The following is a 24,766-nucleotide window of genomic DNA, read 5'->3' as shown; positions in this document are numbered from 1 at the left end:
CAGATTGCTGCCTCTAAACTTATTCTTATTGGAAATTCTAGAGTAGGCAGCATGATGTATATCTAAATATGTTCAATGACATCTTTTTAACTAGTGTATGTCATTCTCTGGTTGCTCAAATTTGAGAAACCAGCAGCACAGCCTGGTGGGACAAGTAATAAACAGTTTTACCATCAAAAGTAGAACTAAGAAAAAGGTTAAGTTAGATATAAAGATTTAGAATTGTGTATAAAGATGATTGCTAAAACTGGATAGGTGTGTAAGCTCTCTGAGGAATAATATATAGACAATTCAGTAAGAGTGGAGAAGAAATAAAGAGGAAACTAGATAAATTCTAAAACCAAATATATTTTAAAAACAGGGGGAAGAAAATGAGATAAAGATATCATGGAGAAAATACTATATCTATCTATCTATCTATCTATCTATCTATCTATCTATCTATCTATCTATCCCAATAGGGGAGTACTTGAAGTACTTGATGTGCCAATGAGGAAGACAAACTAATTTCTGTTTAAATAGCCAGTTTAACCCTGACAGTGGGGAAAATACCTTCTTCCTTACAAACATTGAATATCCATTAAAACAATGGTCACTTTTAATATCTCATAAAACTGGTACATGGATGGGAAATCAAAGTATATCCCCTAACAAAGGTTGATTTTCCTTACATGACTACTTTAAATTTGGGTTAGTAGTAAAGTCTAGGAGCTAAAAGACAAAGTCACACTGATGGGGTGGATAAAAAATAGACTTACTCAAACAAATAATCTTCCTCATGACATTTGCCAGCTTAGAGACCCTCATAAATTGAGAGACTAATGAAGCAGAAAGTTAAAGGACAGAAATTTTACTAAAAGTAGAACTCAGTCCTGTCCTTGATCAATTCCTGATGAGATGATCATCCCTTCATTCTATTTTATTAAGAGAGGAAAAGAGGGGGTTTTTGCTGGTGGAAGATATTATCTATACTTATACAGATTTCTTATGATAAAGTCTGGTTTAAGTTTTTAAAAAAATTACTATGCATGGAAGGTGCAAAAAAATGTGACTGACAATCAAAAGAAACAATAAACAATTGAAGCAAACTCTAACATGGTCCAGATATCAGAGTTAGCAGCAATAACTAAAATATCAATATTAATATAGCAAAGGTAGGAAAAAAATGGAAAAAAAATGTATGAGATATATGGATAATTTCAACACATATTGAAATCTATAAAGAATGAAAAGACATTCTAGAATTAAAGAGTTTAATATCTGAATTTAAGAACCCACTGGATGAATTTAACAACTGATGTTAAAATAAAAAAAATTAATAAACTCAAAGACAGATCAATAGAAAACATTCAAAGTGAATTATAGAATTAAAAAGAAAAGAATGGAAAGGAAGATATAGAGCATAAAAACTATATAAATCATAGAGAAATTTAGATTTTGCTAGATAACCTACTACAACAAAATTTAGAGGCTTTGAACAATAGCCATTTATTATTTCTTCACAATTGTGTAGGTTAACTAAATGGTACTGTGGGTCTGAGCAGGTTTAAGTGATCTCTCCTAGGCTAGAGTTCATGCATCTGGAGTGATTTGGTAGATCAGTTAATGGTTAGATAATCTAGTATACCTTCCCATATCTGTTATTTGGCAGGTTATAGGATGGCCAGTTGCTGGCTAGGCCATCACATTTCTCCCCTTCCTGACATTTTCTTCTCCAGGAGGTTAATTTAGATTAATTCATGTGATGGTTTAAGGGCTCTAAGCACATGAGAGAGAACACGTTCCAAAGCTCAAATACTTTTCAAGCATCACTTGTACCATAATTGCCCAATGTCTAAAGCCATTCAAATAGTCAAGACAATATTTAATGAATAGAGAAACAGATTCAACCTCTTAATGGGAAGAGCAACAAATTCCCCATAAAAGAAAGGTGTGCCTACCTGGATGAGGAAAAAAAATGGCATTTTTGTAAACTACCATGTTTGGAAATTGAAATCCCAAAAGAGAAGGACAGATGAAGTGGATCAAAGGCAATATATAAAGAGTTAATGACTGAGAATTTTCCAGAAGTGTTCAAAGACACCATATCCCAGATTTTAAAAGACCAGAATAATTTTTTAAATAAACAAAACCGAAACAAAAACTAAGCACGCATTAGTTCAAAGACAAAGCGACCATTTTAAAGGTAGCCAGAGAAGTAAGAAACATTTCCTTCAAAGAGACAATAGTAATATATTGGCGAACTTCTGAACAAATATTGTGAAATCCAGAAGATAATGAAATAGTATCTTTATAGCACTGAAATATAAGTATCTATCAGAAGTAGAATAAATAAGTGTTGCTAAGGATGTTGGCAAAGTAGAACATTTGTATATTGGTAAAATCACTTTGGGAAGCTATTTGCCAACACATTAAAAAGCTAAACATGCAACTTCCTTGTAACCCAGCAATTTAATTCCTAACTGTATATCCCTCTAAAAATGAGGGCATATGACCACCAAAATGTATGTACAAGACTGTTCATAGCAGCTTTTTTCATAATAGTTACATATTGAAAACAACCTAAGTATCATCAAAAGTAGGATTGATAAATGCATTCTTATTTTTCATACAATGGAATACTAGTGTGAGTTTTGGTGTTTATATTTTAATACTTACTAATTTTATCCTAAATTCCCACAAGAAGTGAATTGGACTATACACAGAATATCATTATTCACTTAAAAAGCAAATAATGGCTCTGTGGTTTCCCATAATCCAATTCTTACTCCTGGGGTAGTATGATGAAAACCAGGTCAAATGTCCCACACATAAAAACTTTAGAGTCTATATTATAGGAAAGAGATGGAGAAAAATTGATTTTATCTGCTATAACAAGGTGAGATATATGACTCTCTTCTCCCAAAAGAAGGGATAAAAACCTTTGCTCCTTGAGGAAGAAATCAAAAGGATTCTATATTCTCACTCGAACCTTTTGGAATAGAAACAAAATCCCTCCAGGGGCCAGATAGTCCCAAGTGTCTTCAGATTTTACAACTTAGAGATGTCTCCAAAGTCTTGGGCCTCTTTTTCTCTTGAAATACAAACACATGCCTCTGGAGTTAGTTAAATCTCTCTGAAATTCTCTGTTAGATATAGTTGTAAATTTAATTCCCATGGCTTTCTCTCTGCCCAGGATCCCAAGTTTCCAGTAAAATTTATTCAGAAAGCTCCTACTCTGTAGAAACACAAACATATTTTCTCTACACCTCATAACACAGCAATATAAAAGAATAAACTACTTTTAAACACAGCGTCATGAACAGATCTCAAAGATATGATGAATAGAGAAATCAGAGAAAAAAATAGTACGTACTTTCTGACTCTATTTATATGAAATTCAAGAATAGAGAAAACTGTGGTAATAAAAATCAGAAAAATGGTCCTTTGGATGGAGAGGTGGAAGGGAAAAGGTATGTGAAAAAATTCTGGTGTTGGAATTTTTTATGTTGATATATGTCGTGGTGGCACTGGTGTGTTTATAAGTAAAACTCAATAAAATTTACACTTAGAATTTGTGCACTCATGCACTTTACTGTATATTTCAATAAAAATGTGAATAAAAATATTTTTGAAAAGATTAATGTTACAGTTAAAGTAAGAGGTCACATCTTTTTGTGGATCCAATCAGAAGAGTTTTGTCATATTTCTCCAACAATGTTTGTTAGTTCAAGTATAAAAATGAAAAATAAACAAGCAGTTGGATTTATCAGAGGATGAGAATAAAAGATGCAATAGGAAATTTTTATTGATGATGATTGCTTTTGATTTAAGTTTGATCATGTAATTTATGCTAAACAAATGAAACTAAAGTAGGAGATTCAGGAAGGCTAAATAAAACACCTTCTAATAATATTTTTTAAAAATAGTCTTTAGAAACAATTCCACTTAATCTTATCAAAAACAAAGACATAGGAAACTTTTTACATTTCCAAAAAATGAAACAAATGAATTACAAACGAATCTACCCTAATGCCCCAGGTATACAAAAATGGGAAAACACAGCCTCTACCTAAAGTCACTTGTAAGTTACATGGGTTGATAGACAAAAAACAATTGTAAGTCATTATAATAATTACATTAATATTTAAGCTGAAGAGAATATTAATAATATTATTATAAAAGTTATCATTTAGAAAACTGAGATTCATAGATGCTGGGTTTCTGAATGCTCTGACTCAAAAAAAAAAAAGAGTGATTTTAAAGAATAGTGTTAGAATCAATTGAAAGTGAAGATATACTCTATATCACTGGTTTTTTGTGCTCCCATATTTAAGGTAAAATACATGTGAAAAAATTGGAAAGCTAATTATACTTGGAAAGCTCTCTGCTAAATAGTGATCAGAAAAAAAAAAAAAAGATTATTATCCATTGCTACTCATTTTGAAGAAGTGGCAACCAACTGCTAAGTTTCATTTGTCCTTTAAACTATGTACCGGTTGGTACAGAGAGAGAATCAGGGAAAAAATAGGGTAGAGATTTTCTTAAATTTACAACAAGGAGATCATGCTGTTAACCCATATAAACTCAAGGTGTAGAAAAAATTCTATTGTATAGGATTTAACAGCAGTCAATTTATTAGCTTTTGATCTTTGACGAGTCAATTAAATATCTTAAAGAAGGTAACCAGCTTCATGTCTGCTTCTCAGTTGTAAAGGGTCTAGTTGATCTGAGGAAAAGAGCTTATTATTTTCTGAGTTCATTTGTAAAATTTTCCCAAATAACAGATATTTTCAAAAGGAGTTGTTAGACATGAAAATGCTATAAAAGCATTTAAAAAATTAACACATTTTTCCTTCTGAGGCATGGCCCAATTAGTACAGTGGACACAACTGCAATGGATATTCTAGTCCTGTTCTTCAAACTGCTTAATTTTGGCTGCCATTCTTTAGTTTTCAAGTAAATTTTTGGAATTGGTAACTTATATGCTTATCCCTTTTTTAGAGAGAGAGAAAAAGATGTAATGTGGTAACGTAATTGGAAAGTTTTGTTTGTTTTCCTTTTGGTTGTTTTTGAGGAACAAAATCTAATTTTCAACATGTATACTCATCATTATATAATGTGTATGAGTTCATGAGTATAAATTTTAAAATTATAGTTTTGTACAGCACAAGGTTTCAGTTACAAAGAATGTTTTACTGCATTTGTTAGATATTTCTTAGTTTTGATGCTACCTTGAAATCAAATTTTTCTGCTATCCCAGTTGCAGTATGGTAAGCTACTCTGTTTTTGGTGTTTACTTTTCCTTTCTTCTAACTGATTACAAGCCAAATTATAAAATGCTAGAAGCATTCAGGCTTAAGTCAGTTTTCAACTTTAAAGCATGAAAAGCCTGTAGTGAGGATTTAATGAATTTACTTTTCTTTTTCATTGTATTTTATACTAACAGTTGAAGCCCATGGCAGTTTCTGTTTGCCAGGTGAATTTAACACCAAACACGAGATTACAATACAAGATTTATAATTGAGATTTATTTAGGAATCCCAAGTATTTTTACAGAGCTTCTTAATGTCAGAACTGAATTTAAATAGAACAGAAACAAACAAAAATATTATAATACTCTTGTAAATGTGAAAAAAAATAAAATATTTCACTAATAAAAAGAGTTGAGATACAATATATAACTATATAAGTATATTAATGCTTTTATATTTTTTCTTCATACAAAATAAAAATGGCAATCATGCACAAGCAGAAAATAACATCATCACAAGGGATTTTTTTTACACTTGAGCATTTGTGACACCATAACACAGTGGTTAGAAAGAGTCTTTGAAATTCACCTCCTAGGTTCTCCATTTGCAAGTTTTGTGACCTTGTACTAATTTAAACCTTTAAACACTAGTTTCTTATTTGTAAAATTAGAGACATTAGAAATTATTAATAGGAATAATAGCACTGATCTCACAAAGTTGTATCAAAGTTTAAATGAACTAATGTACATAAAAGCACTTACCAAAATGATCAAAACTTAATTTTACTTAAAAGAAAACCACCTGAAACAGTCTGATTCTGGCCAGACTGTTTGGCCATGTGACTTACTTTAGCCAACCAGATGCTGACAAGTGTGACTGACTAAGAGACTTGAGAAGCACATGTGTTTGCTCTCTTGTGTCTCTGCCTTTGTCATGTGGACACACCTGGTCTAACCTGATGGAGGAAAAGAAACACATAAAGCAGAGCAAAATTGCCCCCATTATTCAAGTTACCCTCATTTGAGATGAGGTGGTAGTATTAAAAAGATAAACTGAGGCATAATTAAATTTTTTTAAGAATTTATTTGACCATTTATCCTTTTGAACTGAGCAGTGCCAAACCAGAAATTGTTAGGAGCACCACCAGTAGAAGGGCGACAGGAGTTCTAAGAGAGACTTTTACAAAGAAAAGGCAGAAGCAAAGTAAGAAAACTATTGATTGGCTGTAGCTTAAAGCCTAGTTGGCTGTTTCTGATCGATTGTCTTCAGGTTTCATTTCTGTAACCTTGAGGCATTCAAAGGCTTAAATTTAGGTTTGCTTAGGTAGGCTGCCAGGTCATTGAAGCTACCTCATTCTAATGGCCTCTTTGTTTAATTAATTTAACAATAACCATCCAGCTTTCAGACATGTGAGCAAGCCAAGCTAAAATCTAGAGAGATACCAATTTGACACCCTCTCAATTCCACACAAGTGAGCAATGAGTACTCATTGTACACTATTGAGTGCTTTGTTGTTTTCATTTTGTTGTTGGTCCTGTCCACTTTTTCTGGGATACAGATTTATGATGTTTGTCATTATGATAGACTCTAACATAAAAAACTCCATAAAAGGAGCAAATTTTATCTAGGACAGTGATATTCTGAGTTTATTGCTTAGATTATCTTTAGACATTTCTTCAGTGGACCCCAGCCTGAATTTAAATATTGAATTGGCATGATAAACTACTTACCCTTGTTTTCAGAGGCGTCAGTCTAATCATTTAGACACATAAAATTGCATACATAATATAATAATAAGTTAGTGCATCTCCACTATAATTACATTTTTCAAGAATTAGATCTATATAGAGAAATTTAGAGTTTACAAATATTTTTACTTCTATTATCTCATTATGTATGGATTTTTTTTTACCTGTATCAATACCAAACTAATTTGAATATCATCCAGAACTGTATATAATACACCATAAAATTAATTAACAAATGTATTGAATAACTGAGTACGAGGACTCATTATTCAATACATACCAACAGGCTGACTTAAATCACTTGTAGTTCCACAAAAACTATTAGAACTAATAAATGAATTCAGCAAGGTAGCAGTGTACAAGATTAACATACAGAAATCAGTTGCTATTCTTCACATAATGAAATATCAGAAAGAGAAAGTAAAAAAAAAAAAAAAATTGCGCCAAAAACCCCAAGGAATAAACCTAACCAAAGAGGTGAAAAATATATATGCTGAGAATTATAAAAGATTGATAAAGGTTAAAGAAGATGATTCAAAAAATGGAGAGACATCCCATGATCTTGGATTGGAAGAATTAATATTGTTAAAATGGCAATATTACCCAAAGAAATTTGCAGATTTAATGCAGTCCTTTTCAAATTACCTATGACATTTTTCACAAAACTATAACAAATAATCCTAAAATTTATATGGAACCACAAAAGACCCAGAATGGCCAAAGCAATCCTAAGGAAAAAGAACAAAGCTGGGGACGTAACCCTCCCAGACTTCAGACAATACTACAAAGCTACAATAATCAAAACAGCATGGTGTTGGCACAAAAACAGATGTATAGATCAATGAAACAGAGCCCAGAAATAAACCCACACAGCTGCAATCAATTAATCTTAGACAAAGGAGGCAAGAATATACAATGGAGAAAAGACAGTCTCCTCAACAAGTGGTGCTGGGAAATCTGGATGGCATCATATAAATCAACAAAGTTAGAACACTCCCTCACACCATACACAAAAATAAACTCAAAATGGCTTAGAGACTTAAATATGAGACATGACATCATAAAACTCCTCAAAGAGAACATAGGCAAAACATTCTCTGACATAAATTGTAGCAATATTTTCTTAGTCTCCCAAGGCAAAAGAAATAAAATTAAAAATAAACAAATGGAACCTATTCAAACTTGAAAGCTTTTGCACAGCAAAGAAAACCATAAACAAAACGAAAAGACAACCTATGAACTGGGACAAATATTTGCAAATGATGCAACTGACAAGGTCTTGATCTACAAAATACACAAGCAACTCATATAGCTCAATATAAAAAAAAAACAACAACAACCAACCAAACAAACAAAAACCAAACAATCCAACAGAAAAATTGGCAGAAGATTTAAATAGACATTTCCCCAAAGAAGACATACAGATGGCCAATAAGCACATGAAAAGAGGCTCAATATCACTGATTACTAGAGAAATACAAATCAGAACTACAATGAGATGTCACCTCACACTGGTCAGAATGGCCATAATCAAAAAGTTTACAAACAATAAATGCTGGAGAGGGTTTGGAAGAAAGGGGACCCTCCTACACTGTTGGTGGGAATGTAAGTTGGTGTAGTCACTATGAAAACAGTATGGAGGTTCCTTAAAAAACTAAAAATAGAGTTACCACATGATCCAGCAATCCCAATCCTGGGCAAATACCTGGAAAAGACAAAAACTCTAATTCAAAAAGATATATGCACCCCAATGTTCATAGCAGCAGTATTTACAATAGCAAGACATGGAAACAACATAAGTGTCCATCAACAGATGAATGGATAAAGACAGATGTGGTACATATGTACAGTGGAATATTACTCAGCCATAAAAAGAATGAAATATTGCCATTCACAACAACACAGATGGATCTAGAGATTATCATACTAAGTGAAGTAAGTCAGACAGAGAAAGACAAATATTATATGATATCACTTATATGTGGAATCTAAAAAATAATACAAATGAATTATTTATGAAACAGAAACAGACTCACATAGTAAAAAAACTAATATTTACCAATGGGGAAGCTGGGGGGATAAATTAGGAGTATGGGATTAACAGATACACACCACTATACATAAAATAATAAGCAACAAGGATTTACTATATAGCACAGGGAACTATATTCAGTACCTTGAAATAACATATAATGGAAAATAATATGAAAAAGAATATATATATATATATAAAATATATATACACATATAAATACTATATGTATATAATATATATATATATGAATCATTTTGCTGTACACCTGAATCAAACACAATATTTTAAAGCAACTATAGTTCAACTTTAAAAATCATTTGTAATTCATTTTTAAATATGAATACCTCATTATTAGGTATAAGAAATTAAAAAAAAAGAATAGTAAAATCAGTTTTTGGACACCTGAATAAAAAGTTATTTTAGAACATAGAACTAGACATACTGGTTGGTTATGTGTGTCTGGAGCTAAGAAGAAAGATCTGAGTCAAAGGAATAGCTATGTCGGCTAATATAAATCTTAAGGTGAAGGAGATTGACTGTGGAAAAAAATAGAAAAGAATAAAATATAGAACCCTAAAATACAAGATGCTTAAGAAGCAGAATGAGAAAGAACGTTTAGGGAATGAAACTGAAACTTAATAGTCTAAGAATTAGAAGAAATATAGAAAGTAAGTTTGAATAAATTTATACAGCCACTATGGAGAACAATATGGAGGTTCCTTAAAAAACTAAAAATAGAACTACTATAAGACCCAGCAATCCCACTCCTATACCCAGAGAAAAACCATAATTCAAAAAGACACATGCACACCAATGTTCATTGCAGCACTATTTACAATAGCCAGGACACGGAAGCAACCTAAATGTCTATCAACAGAGGAGTGGATAAAGAAGATGTGGTACATATACACAATGGAATATTACTTAGCCATAAAAAGGAATGAAGTTGTATCATTTGCAGAGATGTGGATGGACCTAGAGATTTTCATACAGAGTGAAGTAAGTCAGAAAGAGAAAAACAAATATCGTATATTAACGCATATATGTGGAATCTAGAGAAATGGTACAGATGATCTTATTTTCAAAACAGAAATAGAGACACAGACATGGAGAACAAATGTATGGATACCAAGGGGGAAAGGCGGGGGTGTTGGGATGAATTGGGAAATTGGGATTGACATATATACACTACTATGTATAAAGTAGATAACTAATGAGAAAATACTGTATAGCACAGGGAAATCTACTCTGTGCCCTGTGGTGGCCTAAATGGGAAGGAAATCCAAAATAAAGATATAGGTATACGTATGGCTGATTCACTTTGCTGTACAGCAGAAACCGATACAGCAGTGTAAAGCAACTATACTCCAATTAAAAAAAAAAAAAGAAAGAAAAGAAACTAAATTGGAAGAAACTGTTAAATAATGATTTTAGTAAGATAATATTTGATGTGATAACTGTGGATCTGATAGCAAGATGAAACAATACATAGGACAAAATGAAGACTCTTTAAGAATTATGGATATAAAGAAATGAAGTAAAATAGACTAGAGCTAGAGTACAAAAGTATTAGGGAAAGATTATTGTTTGTTGTTTGGGGATTAAAGATGGTTCATCAACTTTCTATGATATATAGAACATTAGTGGAAAGGTATTATTGAAGATAGAGAAATAGTTGATGGATAGCAAAATGTTTCCTGAATATATGTGGTAGAGTAAAGCAATAATGCTCAGGGGAAAAAAAAAACAAAAAAAACTTTACATCGGAACCCAAGATAGGAGGGTAAATTCCTCTGCTTCCCTTATAAAAGAAAAGAAGGTAAAGGTGAATGTAGATAGAGATAAATATAGATGATGAGATAAGATGTAGAAGGAATGAATGTTCATAGGTACAATTTCTTTAGGGAGCATGACACAAGGTCATCAGCTGAAGGGAGATAGAAATTTTATAAATAAATATTCTATATACAGAGATTTATTGAATGCATATATGAGATTTTATGTATAAGAGATGGAGAGAGGGAGCCAGGGAGAGAAACGGAAGAGGATGAAAGGCAAGAAGAGAGACATTGGAATTAGTATGTAGAGAAAAGTGGTGAAGGTTCTAGGAGAAATAGAGGCTGCTTAGATATAGTTCTTTGAGGTTCCACTGGATCTGTTTTTATATCATGCCCATAAGTTTAGCTACATCTAATTTTTACTGATTCTTAAAATTTCTGGTAAGCTTGATTTGTACCTGATCGATTCAGTTAATTAATATTTAAGCAAAAACAATAATATTATTATTTGTATTGCTGAAATCTTCTATATCTCATTGAAGTGTAAAGCATCATTATTCAAAGAAATAATCTACACTGTCATATGAGCATGTCATTTTTTAATTTAATAATTGTCCTCCATTATTAGTATTATAATTTCAATCATGAAAATGAGTATCTGAAAGTTTTTATTTGATTGTTTTATAGATATTTAATTATAAGATAATATAAAAGTAGTTTTAAAAATCAGGACAGAGTCACAAAATAAAACCAGAAAAATAAAAAATAATCAACTAACATATAAGCATCATTAAAGAATATATCACAATAAAAAAGAAATTTCTGGATGATTTTTGCATGTGATATATATAAACATATAGAATTCATTCTACTTTAGAAGGTAATTTGAATCTATGAATAAATATTTTCCCAACTATGAATGATTAAAATGACACATATGATGTCATACAGTATACTATATATTGTTTATATAGTTAATTATGAGAACTTGAACTAAGCAAAATTATATGCACAATATATATTAAAAAATAGGATTTTCTTTCAAATAGCTTCTATTCCAAATTTATAACTTATTTAAGGAGTAATTAATATGGAAATGCTGTTAAGTACCAAAGAAATATTACTTTCCTTAAGTAATGAGGGGTCAACTCAGAATACAAAAACATCTGTTTAAGCAAAATGGCAAACATCCTTATATTTGGCAGCATAAGCTACCCTAATCACAGTGCAAAATGTTTTCATTTTACCTCATACAAACTCAGTAATTAAAGCATTCTGATTTGTTATGTTTACAAAAATCTATGCATTTTTAGTTCATTGCATAAATGAGGCCATGAAGGTTTGCCTCTCATATTATGTATTCATTAGTTTGGTTTCCAACTTTTATCCAGAATTATAAAATTTCAACTAATCAGAAAAAGCATAAACATCCATCTAAATAACATTCTTAATTATTTTTGTTTACATAGATTCTGGGTGGTATGTTTTTTGATCACATTGCTTTGTAAATGGAAGAATTCTTCTTGTATGAATTTGTGGCATCATACTCATGTGGCTCAATAGGTCTCACAGAAAATTCTTTCTTTAAAAATTTACAGAAGAAAAAAAAAGGAACTGATGAACAAGGAAGGTACAGCTTTAAAGTCAATTATTTTATCAAGTGCATTGCCAAATCATTAAAACTAAGTGCAGCTTTGCTCCAGAGAAAAACATGGAAAGAAAATGTTTCCCTATCACAACCTTTTCTTCATATGTTTGTGTTGAGGATTCATAAGAGAAGGCATTTCTGCACTCAAACAAGAGAAGAAAAAGAAAAATTCTTGGAAAAAAAGGAAGAAATAATTGGTTTCTAAACTAAAAATTACAAAGAAAAGAGGAGAGAGTAAAGAGTGTTGAGGACATAGGCTGCAGTCAAGTTCTGAATCTGAGACCATTCTGTAACTCACTTTACCGTTGATCACTGTAGTCTGATTCCCAAAAGGTACCCGGAAAAATTTTGTCATGCAGAGTTGTGTCTTGGTTAGTGAGGATGAGCCTTAGGCTGGAACTTGCAAGTATTCATTGTACATGTGAGGGAATAAATATCTCAAGGAACTCACTTCAATAGGCCCAGAGGCCAAAGTAGACAGGGCTTCAGAAGCTACTTTCTTGTGTTCATTTCATGCTTCAGTCAGGCAGCCCTTTATTAGACAGCTACTGTGTTCAGAACACAGCAATGGAGAATAACTATTAATGTGACCACGTGAGTTTTGGCCCTACTGCCACTCACCCATGTGGCCATAACCTCAATCAGAGATTCAACCACGATCCCCATTGCGTGTGTGATGATAGGATGACTCCTGGCAAATTGGATAGAAAAAAAAAAAAAAGAGTTTGCTTTTGAATTCAATTTGCTATGGTTATAGAACCAATCATTGTATCTTTTATCATTTGTTAAAAGAATTCAAGGTACAAGGGCTATTGTAGCAGAGGGCATGTAGTATTCATAAGGCACCATATAGGGAAATACAGAGGCCCAACAATCCAACCAACTTGCTTGATCTCTTTACTCTCCATCACTTTCCACATGTCAAGTGTCTCTGTCCTGGTGTCTCTTCCTCGTGAGAAAACACAAAAGGCAATGAATAACCCATTATCCACATAATAAATTTTAGACTCAGTTTTTGTCTGTGAAAAATGAATAGATATCTTTGGAGCCAATTTTACAAGTCATAGGTTTCAGGTCCTGTTGTCACTTACTTTGTGAACTTGGGCAAGTTATTTAACCTTTCTGAGCTCAAGTTACCATGTCTATGAAATTGAAATAATAGCAGCTAACTCACAGGGTGCTGTTAGTCCAAGGCTGAGAGTGAACAGGCTTTGGAGACTGCAAAGTATAGGAAAGTTTAAACTATTATTACTGATCATAGTCTCTGTTTTCTGTCACAGAATGTAGATAAAACTGGAATTCTTTTTCTATGTTTCTTCTTAGTAAGTCAAAACAAAGTTTATCCATGGAAAATATTGTCCTTAGGTGCCCAGAACTGGAGATGGACATAGTTATGACTTAAATGGTTCCATTTCAGTCTTTAAATAGAATATCCATAGAAAGAGAGGTTACTGACTTCATAATGTCTAATGGACTTTACTTATTTTGAGCTGGAGAATCTTGTGAGGTGTAAAGCACAGTGTTAAACTCTCAATTTCAATATCACTTTTTTCCTAGCCTAAATTTAGCCTTGAGACTTGAGGTCAAAGTTGGATATGTCCATATAAGACCTTTGACAATCTTTTTGTGTAACAACAGACAAAAACATTTAACAAGACAATATCCACAGGCATACCAACCCTACCACAACCATTTTTTATCCTCTAAAGGCAAATCTGTCTTCACCTGTTGAGAATCTTCTTCTTTCTTACTTTCAACGAAGAATTCTGACATTGCCTCATCCATTCCTGAGAGTCTGATAAAGAGAAATGTTTCATGAGGACAGAGAATGAAAGGGCTAAAGAGAGGGAGGAAGAGAAAAAGAAGAGAAAAGAAGAAGAGAGCAGGGGAGGAGAGTAGAGCAGGGAGAACTGGAGGAGTAGGAGTGGTTGATCTGTACTTCAAGGGTAAAATTAACTCTTTGGAAGAAAGAAATACTAGATATAGAAGGAAAGAGATAAGGACTGGAAGAGAAAGAGAAATCCCTACCTTCTACAAAGCTTTGGATTAGTTACTGAGAATGAAGAGAAATAAAATTAACATTAAAACTTTGGGAAAAAGTAGCTGTCACCATTGGAAAGAAATGGAAAGAAGTAAGAATAGAGGAGCTATGATGTATATCATTATGCCCAGTGAGTACATGTTTAGTTTTAATTTCATTTATAAATTTGTATTTCTTGGGCTATAAGTCCCAGCACAAAGATGGGGTATTGTATGATCCCAGCTATAGTCTGTTGACATTTTAGTGTTTTCAATGACAAACTACATCAACAAAAAATCCATATATCAAAGGATGTTCCTTAACTATTTAGTCCATTGAAATTGGTCCAATTTTGGGTGGAAATCAAGTATATTTTATACAGGGTTGTTTCATAGTGTGCATTCTCACATTCTTGCTTTCTCACTACAGTAATTTCATACTAAAAAGACAAGCAAAAAACAAAATGCCTCATCAAAATTAATAGTGAATAAAGTTATATTCTATTTTCTCTAAATTATATTTTAGCTAAAATTTTCTACTTTATTTAAAATGTTATCTAAAATATCTGCTGTAGAATTTTAGTGATACTATTTATTGTTCTTTCTCTGCTAAGACCAATATCTCTTACATTGAATGAAAAGAAAATTTGATTTGATTAGCCTGGAAGAATGGTATCACTTTGAAATTTCTTTATAAAATAAAATACTATTGAATATTTATTCAGCACCCACTGTGTGTCAAACACTCTCCATCTTTTAAATCATTTTGTGGAACACTAATCGTCTCTCAGTTGAATTGAAACTAGGATTTAGCCACAGGACATTGGTATAGACAAAAGCCTTTCAAGCTGAAAAGTATTATTTTATAACTAAGAATGGCCCTTAGATATAATTTATTTTCTTTATTTTCCAAGTAATTCTTGAAATTTATTGCATTAGTCATACTGTAAGTGAACTATATAGAATTGTTTTTAGCTCTGAAAAACGGGTTGGCATATAGTGCCCATATTTTTGTCAATGCTACTAATTCAAAACACAGTAATTAAAGTTAATTAAATCTGAGAAAAAAAATTGTTTGTTTATTTGGTTCTAAGGACCAGAGCTAAAGATGACCAGTAATAGTGATATTGTTGGAAAAATGTGTTTCTGATGATCATGAATTGGCATAATGACTTGTGTTTCTTGGGAAAGTAAATGGATGGATGGGGAAGAATAAACAGATGCCATTTTCTAATCAATATTATATGCTTTATACCATGTTGGAAAGAAGATAAATATCATTTTGCTATAAATATTCCATGTTCTAAAAACTTGAAGAGAAATTAAGGCCAGTTAAGAACTATACTTTCATACCAGAGCTCTATGTAACCTAGCTCTCAATAAGATGAGAAGAGTAGCTTACAGACAATTTAGTCTAAGAGATTAAGAAAATTGATCTTCCAAGGACTTTGATATATGGAAGTTTGGATGGTAAATTTAACCTTAACTATTATTTAAGCCCTCTTTTGGAACAGTGAGCTTGCTTTTACTGGCTTATAAAAGCTCACCTCATTGTTTCTAAAGAGACTTTCCCATATTAACGGGTTATTAATATTGCCAATGCTGTTTTACTCAGAAACAATACTGGTGTGAACATATTGTAAAGTGAATACTATGCAGTTAACTGTCATAGAAAACTAATGCAGGTGAAAGAAGTTATCTGGAACACTATTCTTCTATTTTCTGAGATATACAGAACTTTATTGTTCTACTAGTATTAAGTATTTCTTTCCATTCTTTCTTTCCATTCTTAAGTATTAAGTATTTCTTTCCATTCTTCCTCACAAGAAGGCATTTTCACTTTATGTGGTAAGAAGGAAATGAAGTGACTATTGCAACAAATGTGGGATAGAACTAGTAAAAGCAGAGAGCATGGTTTGTATTAAGAACAAAACACTATAAATTCCATTCGTGTGTTATCTGAAAAAGGCAATTTTATAAGCTGTAAAAATCAGGATGTGAATATAAAAATATGACTTACTAACATGGGAATCCTTTGAACTAGATTTTCTTTATCATTCGTTTGAATACTTGACCTTTGAACCCACTTTTGGGATCTATGATGCTATGTGGAAATATGAATGACTGTACAACTCATTATGATTAAAGTGTGCATTTTCTAGGAGGGTTGAAGCTCAACCTTTTCCTTTTTTCATATTGTTCAAATATTATAAATGAAATTAATGATTATTGTATGAAGTGATTACCTTAAAAAATTGTTTGTTATTGTACTTGCAATAAACTTTAATTAGGAAATTATATCAAGAATGCATAGGTGAGGAAAAAGGCATTTCCTCCCTCTAGTTTTGAACTTGCATTCTCTGCTCCCTTAAAGACCTTGTGCTTATCTGTGTGCTCCTCTATTTCTAGCATGTTGAATCTCATCCTCACCAATTATCCCTTTGCATTTAAACCTTCTTAGCTCCATAAAGCTGTTGTATTAGTCCTTTATTCATTTTTGTCTTTATTCTGATATTGTCTGACACAACATCCTTACCACCCTTCACTTCTGTATCTCTACTGCACATTGGGACCTGAAAGTCTACACATTAAGATGATTAATAATGTTCTTATCAGCCCAAAATCCCATTTCAATCATGCAAATTTAGAGTTTTTGAAATTTTGACTAAGTTACTGGTCATATTCTCTTTGTTTTTATCTTGTTTATATCTACGACACAAAATTTTCCTGGGTTTCCAAATTCTCTCATTCTTTCTCTTCTTAAAGTAATTTTCTAACTCTTTTATTTTTTTCTCAAGATATTCATAAAGGATTATTTATTTTCATCTTTTGCCTTGACCTTTCTACTATATAAGAAGCTGTAAGGTTTTAATTATTTACTGAGCATGTGTACTTTAAAGTTTTGCTGCCCCTTCAAACTCAACATTAAAAAATAATAATAATAACAGGATTCCTTGTCAAACCATTTCCTGTTTTTCTCTTTGCTCTTTCTCTTATCACCCTAGAGCTATCTGTGGTATCTTGCTTACTTCTACATCCCAGTACTGCTACACTTTGCCTATGCTATATTTTGAAACTTCTATTTATCTCTTCTTTCATGTTCCTATTACTTCAGCTCTAAATAAGTCATTTATCAGTCCTGCTTCAATCACATCAGAGGAAGTTTGAAAAGGAACTTTGTCAGATAACAACTGTAAAGTGAAATACAATGGTCACTACTACCACTATACTACTACTTCTATACTAACACTACCACTCTTACTACTACCACCACCACCATTGAAAAATTCTAACTTGTCTCCTAGCTTAATGTCTCCCTATTCAAATACATCCTGCATTTAACAATCTGGTTGGTTTTCTGAAGATAATCACAATACAGAATAATCCGAACTTTAAATTTCAATATCTCCTCATTTCTTACTATAATTCCTAGAAGTAATATTTAAGATTTCCCATAATAAGACACCAATCTGCTTGCCTTACACATGCTTCTTCCTGACAAAATCCCTCGTTTTGCATGAATACCAAATATGCTATATTTGTTACCATCCTTGTGTAAAATTCTGTTTATGTTATTCTCCATGACTTCACTTTTTCATGCATGTTTCCGAATTCTTTTACCGCTCACCTCTTTTGTACTTACTTTTGTACTTACTGAAGTAAGAAGCTGATACTTATTGCATACAACACTGTATTATTAGTGTTTTCTATGAGTATGTTTTGAATATCACCTTAGTTTTAAATTCTTTGAAGCAAATAAAGATTTTAAAACTTATTCTATTTTCCCATGATGTTCTAGAACAGTTGACTTTCTGAAAATATTACTTCACTATTAATGTATTATTTTCAAAAACAAACACCGTACTTCAGAGTAAAATAGAAAATACTATAATAGCACTTACATATTCATTCTATAAATGTACAGTATTCATTCAATTAGTTTTCTCTTAAATTTTGTTTGAAACATAAGTCATATGAGTATAATTTTTAGTTTATATAGTAGAAACATTCTAGAAATATTATTCTGCTAACATATTTCTTTACTATAATTAAGAAAATTTTAGAGTTGAAAAATAATTCATAGCTTGTCAATTGAAAGAAATAACCAGAATTTTAAAAACCTGTCATGATTTCTTGATCTACGTGGTCTGAAAGATAGAAAAGGACTGAAATGATTTAGATCAACTGACCATGATGCCTGAGTTAATTATTACTGGGGGGGTGGGTATGTTTTTGTAACGCCAGTCAGCACACTTGCAAAACCATGACTTTGACTGGGTAGTGGATTGTGTGTGGACCAGGAAAAATCCTGTTCCCATATTAGAGAAATAGCTTAGAGCACTGACTCCAATGATGGAGGCTTGCTAAGATCCTTGGGTATATGACAGACAGAATACTAATTTTTGTTATTTAGATTTGTCATAAAAAATTATGCATTTCTGGAAAGCACTACTTCTCCTTTGAAATACTATCTGTACAACATTATAGAAAAGATCCTAATTCATTTCTAATACTTTCCTCAGATTAAAATTTAATAGTGGATATATAAGAATTTTACCTTAGATGAAAAGATTAGTAGTAACTGTATGTGCCATATACTATTACTAATTCTTAATTTATCTGAGTCTATTTAATACTGACAACAATCCTATAAAGAAGGTACTATTATTAACTCTAATAAAAATGAATGGATTGAATTTTATTTCACACTTTCCTGACTGATATCATCATTAATATTTAAGATGCTATTCATATTTGCTTTTATAGTTTTTATCCTGGAAATCACTAATGAATACAACACAGCCAAAAAGAAACAAAAGAAAACAAACAAACAAAAAATCTTTTCCCTGAAAGGAGGTGTGCAAAGTATTCTTTTAAATAATTTGGCTTTGAATGAATCCAACCTTCCTGGTGTTTGGCAGACTACAGGAAACATTCATCTTTGAAATAAGAACAGAACAGACAGTCCCAAGGGCAGATTGGTTATGGAATCTTTTCCAAGTCAGCACTAAAAAGTTCCCCTGTGAAGAACACATGTGTCATGGAAGAAACAAGCTGCTTACATTTTCCAAATTTTAGAATTTTTACATTACTATTTTCCTAATTTAATAAGCTACAGACCTATTAAAAAAACACAAAGAAATTTATAAAGAGGTGGGGAGATGAAAATGGTCAAATGAAAATATCTAAAAGATACTGTACTTTTGCAGTTTGAAATACTAGGTTTGTATGATTATCTTCTGACTTGTAAATTTTTATTTAAAAATGATAGAAGTCTGAAAAACTTGTATTACATGAAGTGATAGAGTGTTATTTTACAGTGATGACTGATACCAATAATCTATTGAATCTATGAATTGGCAGATTTTTAGAGATATTCATGATATAGGCTGCCCCTTCGTAAGTATTATTTTCACAAAATTGCATTTTGATAATAATGAAATAGTAATTTCTGAGTCTCCTAACAGCCTGTGTATTCAAATGTTGCAAAGTACTATAATTGATACAATTTTTAAGAATACAAAAGCACATATTAGGAGAATGTTAAGGATGATTTTATTCTAGAACTGAGCTGTCCAATATACTACCAGCCACGTGTTTAAATGAATTAATCTTTTAATTAATTAGAGTTAAATAAAAATAAACATCCTGTTATTGAATTGCACTATCCCCTTTTAAGTTCTCAATAGTCATATATGGCTAGGAGCTGCTGTATTGAACAGTGCAGATATCAGACATTTCCATCATTGCAGAAAGTTCTATTTCACAGTGATGTTCTAGAGTTTCATTCTTTAAAATGAAAATTGTATACCTTACTGAATGCAAAATCTTGTAAGAACTCTAAATATTTACATATAATGTATAATAAAAATCAGTATGATATTTATTTAAAATATAATAAAACAATTTATCAACATGCTCTAATTTTATGCTAATTAATCTCATTTTTAGAGAATTTTTTATAGATCAATATAAAGATCTTTACTTTTCCATATCTTAATATTTTAAATATATATAACCAACCCCTTCTGCTCATACAGTACCACAAAATAGCTAAGCTTTACTTAATATTACATTCTATATTTAAAGTATAATCATCTAGTTTTATACTAAACAAACCTCAAATATTTTCATAATTTATTGCTTTCAAATAATTAAAAATACCTTGCTTAAATTTCTGAACTAATCTTAGCTGAGAAGGGATTGGACTCATGGAAATCTTCAGTTTTTAAAGTTCATTGGTTTCTGAATTATTGAAGCACACTAAGTTTAAATTGAACCTAAAATTGGAAAATTACTCCTATTCCCTGCTTTTAGCTTCAAAATAGCCAAAGGGGTTTCACTCAAAGTTATTAGTCATTGGAATCCAGGAATTTTAAGGAATGTCCAAATGTTAGCTTAACTCTAATGTTTACAACTTTTAATATATTCATGTAAATTAGAGACCTAACACTAGAAGGAAGCTACTTTTAGAGACAAGTATAGCCATCCAAGGACTGAGAAATTATAATTCCCTTACAGTTTTTCATAATTATAGTTGGGTAGTTCAAGTGGACTGAATTCTATACTCATTCAATTAGTACCACAAATTCAATTCCCATCTTATTATTGAAAGAGATATAAGTATATAAATGTAGAAGTAGATATGCAGGAAGCAAATGTAATGTTGAATGGAATTTGTCCTCTTTTTAAGGATTGCAGAGAATAAGTGCACTCAAATTTTATAGAAGGTGGCACTTAACTGCAGACACTTTCTTTTCTTCTCCAGAATGCCTTAAAAGATACCACTGTACTGTGTCTCTCAAACTCACTGCCCCCTACAAGCCCATATAGGATATTACTTGAAAATAGAAGGGGATAATTGAGATATTGGAGTTGTAGGCCTACAAGAAAATGCTTTGTAATTTCTCCTCTTCTCTCTGTGGAGTGAGGTAGAGTGCCAGCCTCCTTAAGCTAAATGAGTCAGGTTCCAGAGAATCATTTCATAAACACTGGAGATGTTTTCTATAGAAGAGATTTATTACCCATCCCACAATGGATGTTTGCTAAACTATAGAAACTGATGGCAATACATCTGAGTGGGGGTCTGCGAGAACTCTTAGAGAAAACTGTCACATGGTCCCTGGAGTTTGGAGTGCATGTAAAGAGAGACTGGTACATGCCTCTCAACTATATAATTCTGAACAGCTAGGAGGCTGGCAGCTACAGCTCACGAGTTTAGGTTATGAGGAATAAAGACAGTAGAAGAGCAAGCCAAACTTCCTTTGTTTTGCATGACAGGGATGCACAGTTTCCCTGCATCTACCAGACGGTTACTGAAGAAGATAGATGGTTAAAGCCATCTTGAAAGGTATTACACCCAAGAAAATGGACTATTGGGACGAAGGATTCTAGCAGTAAGATTTTGTAGAGCATGCACTGCAGGAGGCCAGGAGCTGAGGGGATCAAATCATAAAGGTTCACGGCTTAATTACAGATCATCAACTGTGAAAATTCCTTGGAGGTTTCTCAGAAGTTTGAGAGATAAAATTTCAGTATTTCTCCTACAGAATACCAATCACAAAGTTTCTCTTTATGCTTCCTCTCATGGCTCTTGACTCTATTCCAAAAGAATTAGAAATAGCAGAAGATGGATTAAGCTTTCTTATTTACAGGAGATCCCTAAGATATGACTCAGACACTAGCTGGAGTGAAGTGGAGGAGGGGTGAAGGAGTAAGAACTATCAGTTGCACGTTATATATAATGAACTTTTAAATGTGGACATGGCAAGCTGTTTTAATTCCTGAACATCACTTGAAAGCTCTGGGATTTTTCCAAGATGCTGTCATAGGGCAAGGAAGAGAGCAAATCAAGCATGCTTGAAGGCAGGGGTTGTAGAAAAGTAAAGGTGATTCCTCCTTGTTCCCTTGACAAATTTAAACCTTTCGATACATTTGTTACATACATATAAACCAAATTATTTTCTACATAACCGTCTCAAAATGAGTGTCATTGGTCAAAATGGGAAGTGGATGAGAGAAGATGGATGGCTATTGGTAATTCATCACTGCTACAAAAAGGAAGAAAAACACTGAAAATGCATAAGGTATGGGTATGAGTAGTTATCTTAGGTTTTTCAAGTCCACTCAAACAATTTTTGTTCAACTCGTTCCAATTTTAAAATCATGTTCTTTAATAGAGAAGAAGGAAGTTGAACAGTTTTGTTTTCTCACTGTTATCTGTTAATATTGTACTATTTCACTTAGAAATATGTCTAACTTTTCTTTGTTTTTCTTTTTACTTTTACTTCCAACATAACCCAAAGGTTTTTTGTTGTTGTTGTTTGTTTCCTTAAGTATTTCCCTCCCTCAAGTGTTAGCTTATACTAGGATATATTTTTCTTTTACCTTTCCTTATAAAATTTTGTTATTCTTTGTCTTGTCCTTCAATATGTACCCTTTTTTCTATATTTTGTACATGTTCTTCTAAATTCTAAGCTTACCAGAAAAATATGAATATTTCTGAATATCTATACCATTTTTCAGTTTCCTGGAATCATGAGTCATTTAGATTATCAGTTTAATAGCGTTCTACCAATTTGATACACTTTTGATCTTTTGTTACATGGTTAGTCTTTTAATTTTTTTGTTTTTTTTGTTTGTTTGTTTGTTTTTTTGTTTTGTTTTTTTTTTTGTGTGGTACGCGGGCCTCTCACTGCTGTGGCCTCTCCCATTGCGGAGCACAGGCTCCGGACGCGCAGGCTCAGCGGCCATGGCTCACGGGCCCAGCCGCTCCGCGGCATGCGGGATCCTCCCGGACCGGGGCACGAACCCGTGTCCCCTGCACCGGCAGGCGGACTCTCAACCACTGCGCCACCAGGGAAGCCCCCGTCTTTTAATTTTTAAAAATGTTTTACTGAACTATAGGGTGTATGTAATGCCTAGAGATCCATTTTTTTAATATTTATAAACTATAATACAATTGGGTAAATCTCTTCCAAATTTCCAGTCAATTCCACTTCACCAAGCAGTTCTTTAATATGAGTTAAAATACAAAATCCTATATTTTCATTTTGCAAAATATGATTAACAAAAGGAAAGTAAAATAAAAATGTGAAATTCTTCATCATTCACATATTTTCCTCGATGTAAGATTTTTCACAAAGCCTTATGTATTTTTCTCCATATGGTTAGGTAGGATTCCACCTTTTCACAAGATTTCCAGATATGTTTCACACTTTTGAAATAGTCACCTAAATATTTATCCCCATTCTCCCACCTCCTGAGTTGTGTAGATTATTTTTTAGAAATATGTACGCATTTTTGAAAAAAATAGTTGTACTCATTTGCTCCTTCCCTTAGAACTTTGTTTCATTAGAAGACTCTCTTAAATTTGATTTGGTTAGCTGGTTTTCAAGTAATTTTTTTGACTTTGTTGTTATTAACATTATTCTTCATTAGAATATATTTAGAAAATTCAACTTATATTTTTAGTTATAAATTATGCTTTTAATTTGGACCAGATGAATGATCAGTTTTGATAACTATTCCAAGGATGGATTGATACATTTGTATTTTCTGCTTATAGGGCATAAAGATCCTCCAAACAAAATATACATGCTCACTTGTGTAATTATCTCTTTCTGATATAGTTGTATTCAAACTGCCTATTATGGCTATCATTTCAACAAATCTTACTAACATTTCTAAGAAGCTTTAATTTGGACAATGTGAACTTGACAACTTCATACCTTTGTTCTTTCATCTCTGAAGAACAAGTGAATTCTTCCATGTAAAACAGTTTAACTATATCACTTAATTATCTAATATACAATCGATATGTAATTGTACTAATTGTATACAATTGTCCTAACAAAGTCTTTTATACCACATTTAAAAAATTGTACATCCAATCAAAAATAGGTCATTGTATTCAGTAGTCTAATGCAATTTACTTTTCCACTCAACATATTTTTTGCATTCTACTGTATCAGTTCAAGTATTCTAGTTCATTTTTAATGCTCTACCTACAGAATTTATACATACACACACAAACATACACACTCACATAATACTGAGATTATCTCTAAATTCTTCTTTTATTGACATTTAGGCAGTTTCATACCCCTTTTTATCATTACATGATATGCTTTTATGATACCTTTTACAAATGTCTTTTTATGGATGTGGGCATATTTTCTCTTGTGTGTATAACTAGACCAGTAATTGCTATCTATTTGGGTAGGCATGCCTACATTTGCGACAGATATTACCAAATTATTCTTCAAATCAGTTGTCCAATTTGTACTTCCATGAGCAAAGTA

Source organism: Pseudorca crassidens, chromosome 2, assembly GCF_039906515.1.
Source record: "Pseudorca crassidens isolate mPseCra1 chromosome 2, mPseCra1.hap1, whole genome shotgun sequence".
NCBI lineage: Eukaryota > Metazoa > Chordata > Mammalia > Artiodactyla > Delphinidae > Pseudorca > Pseudorca crassidens.
This window is presented reverse-complemented; position numbering follows the sequence as displayed.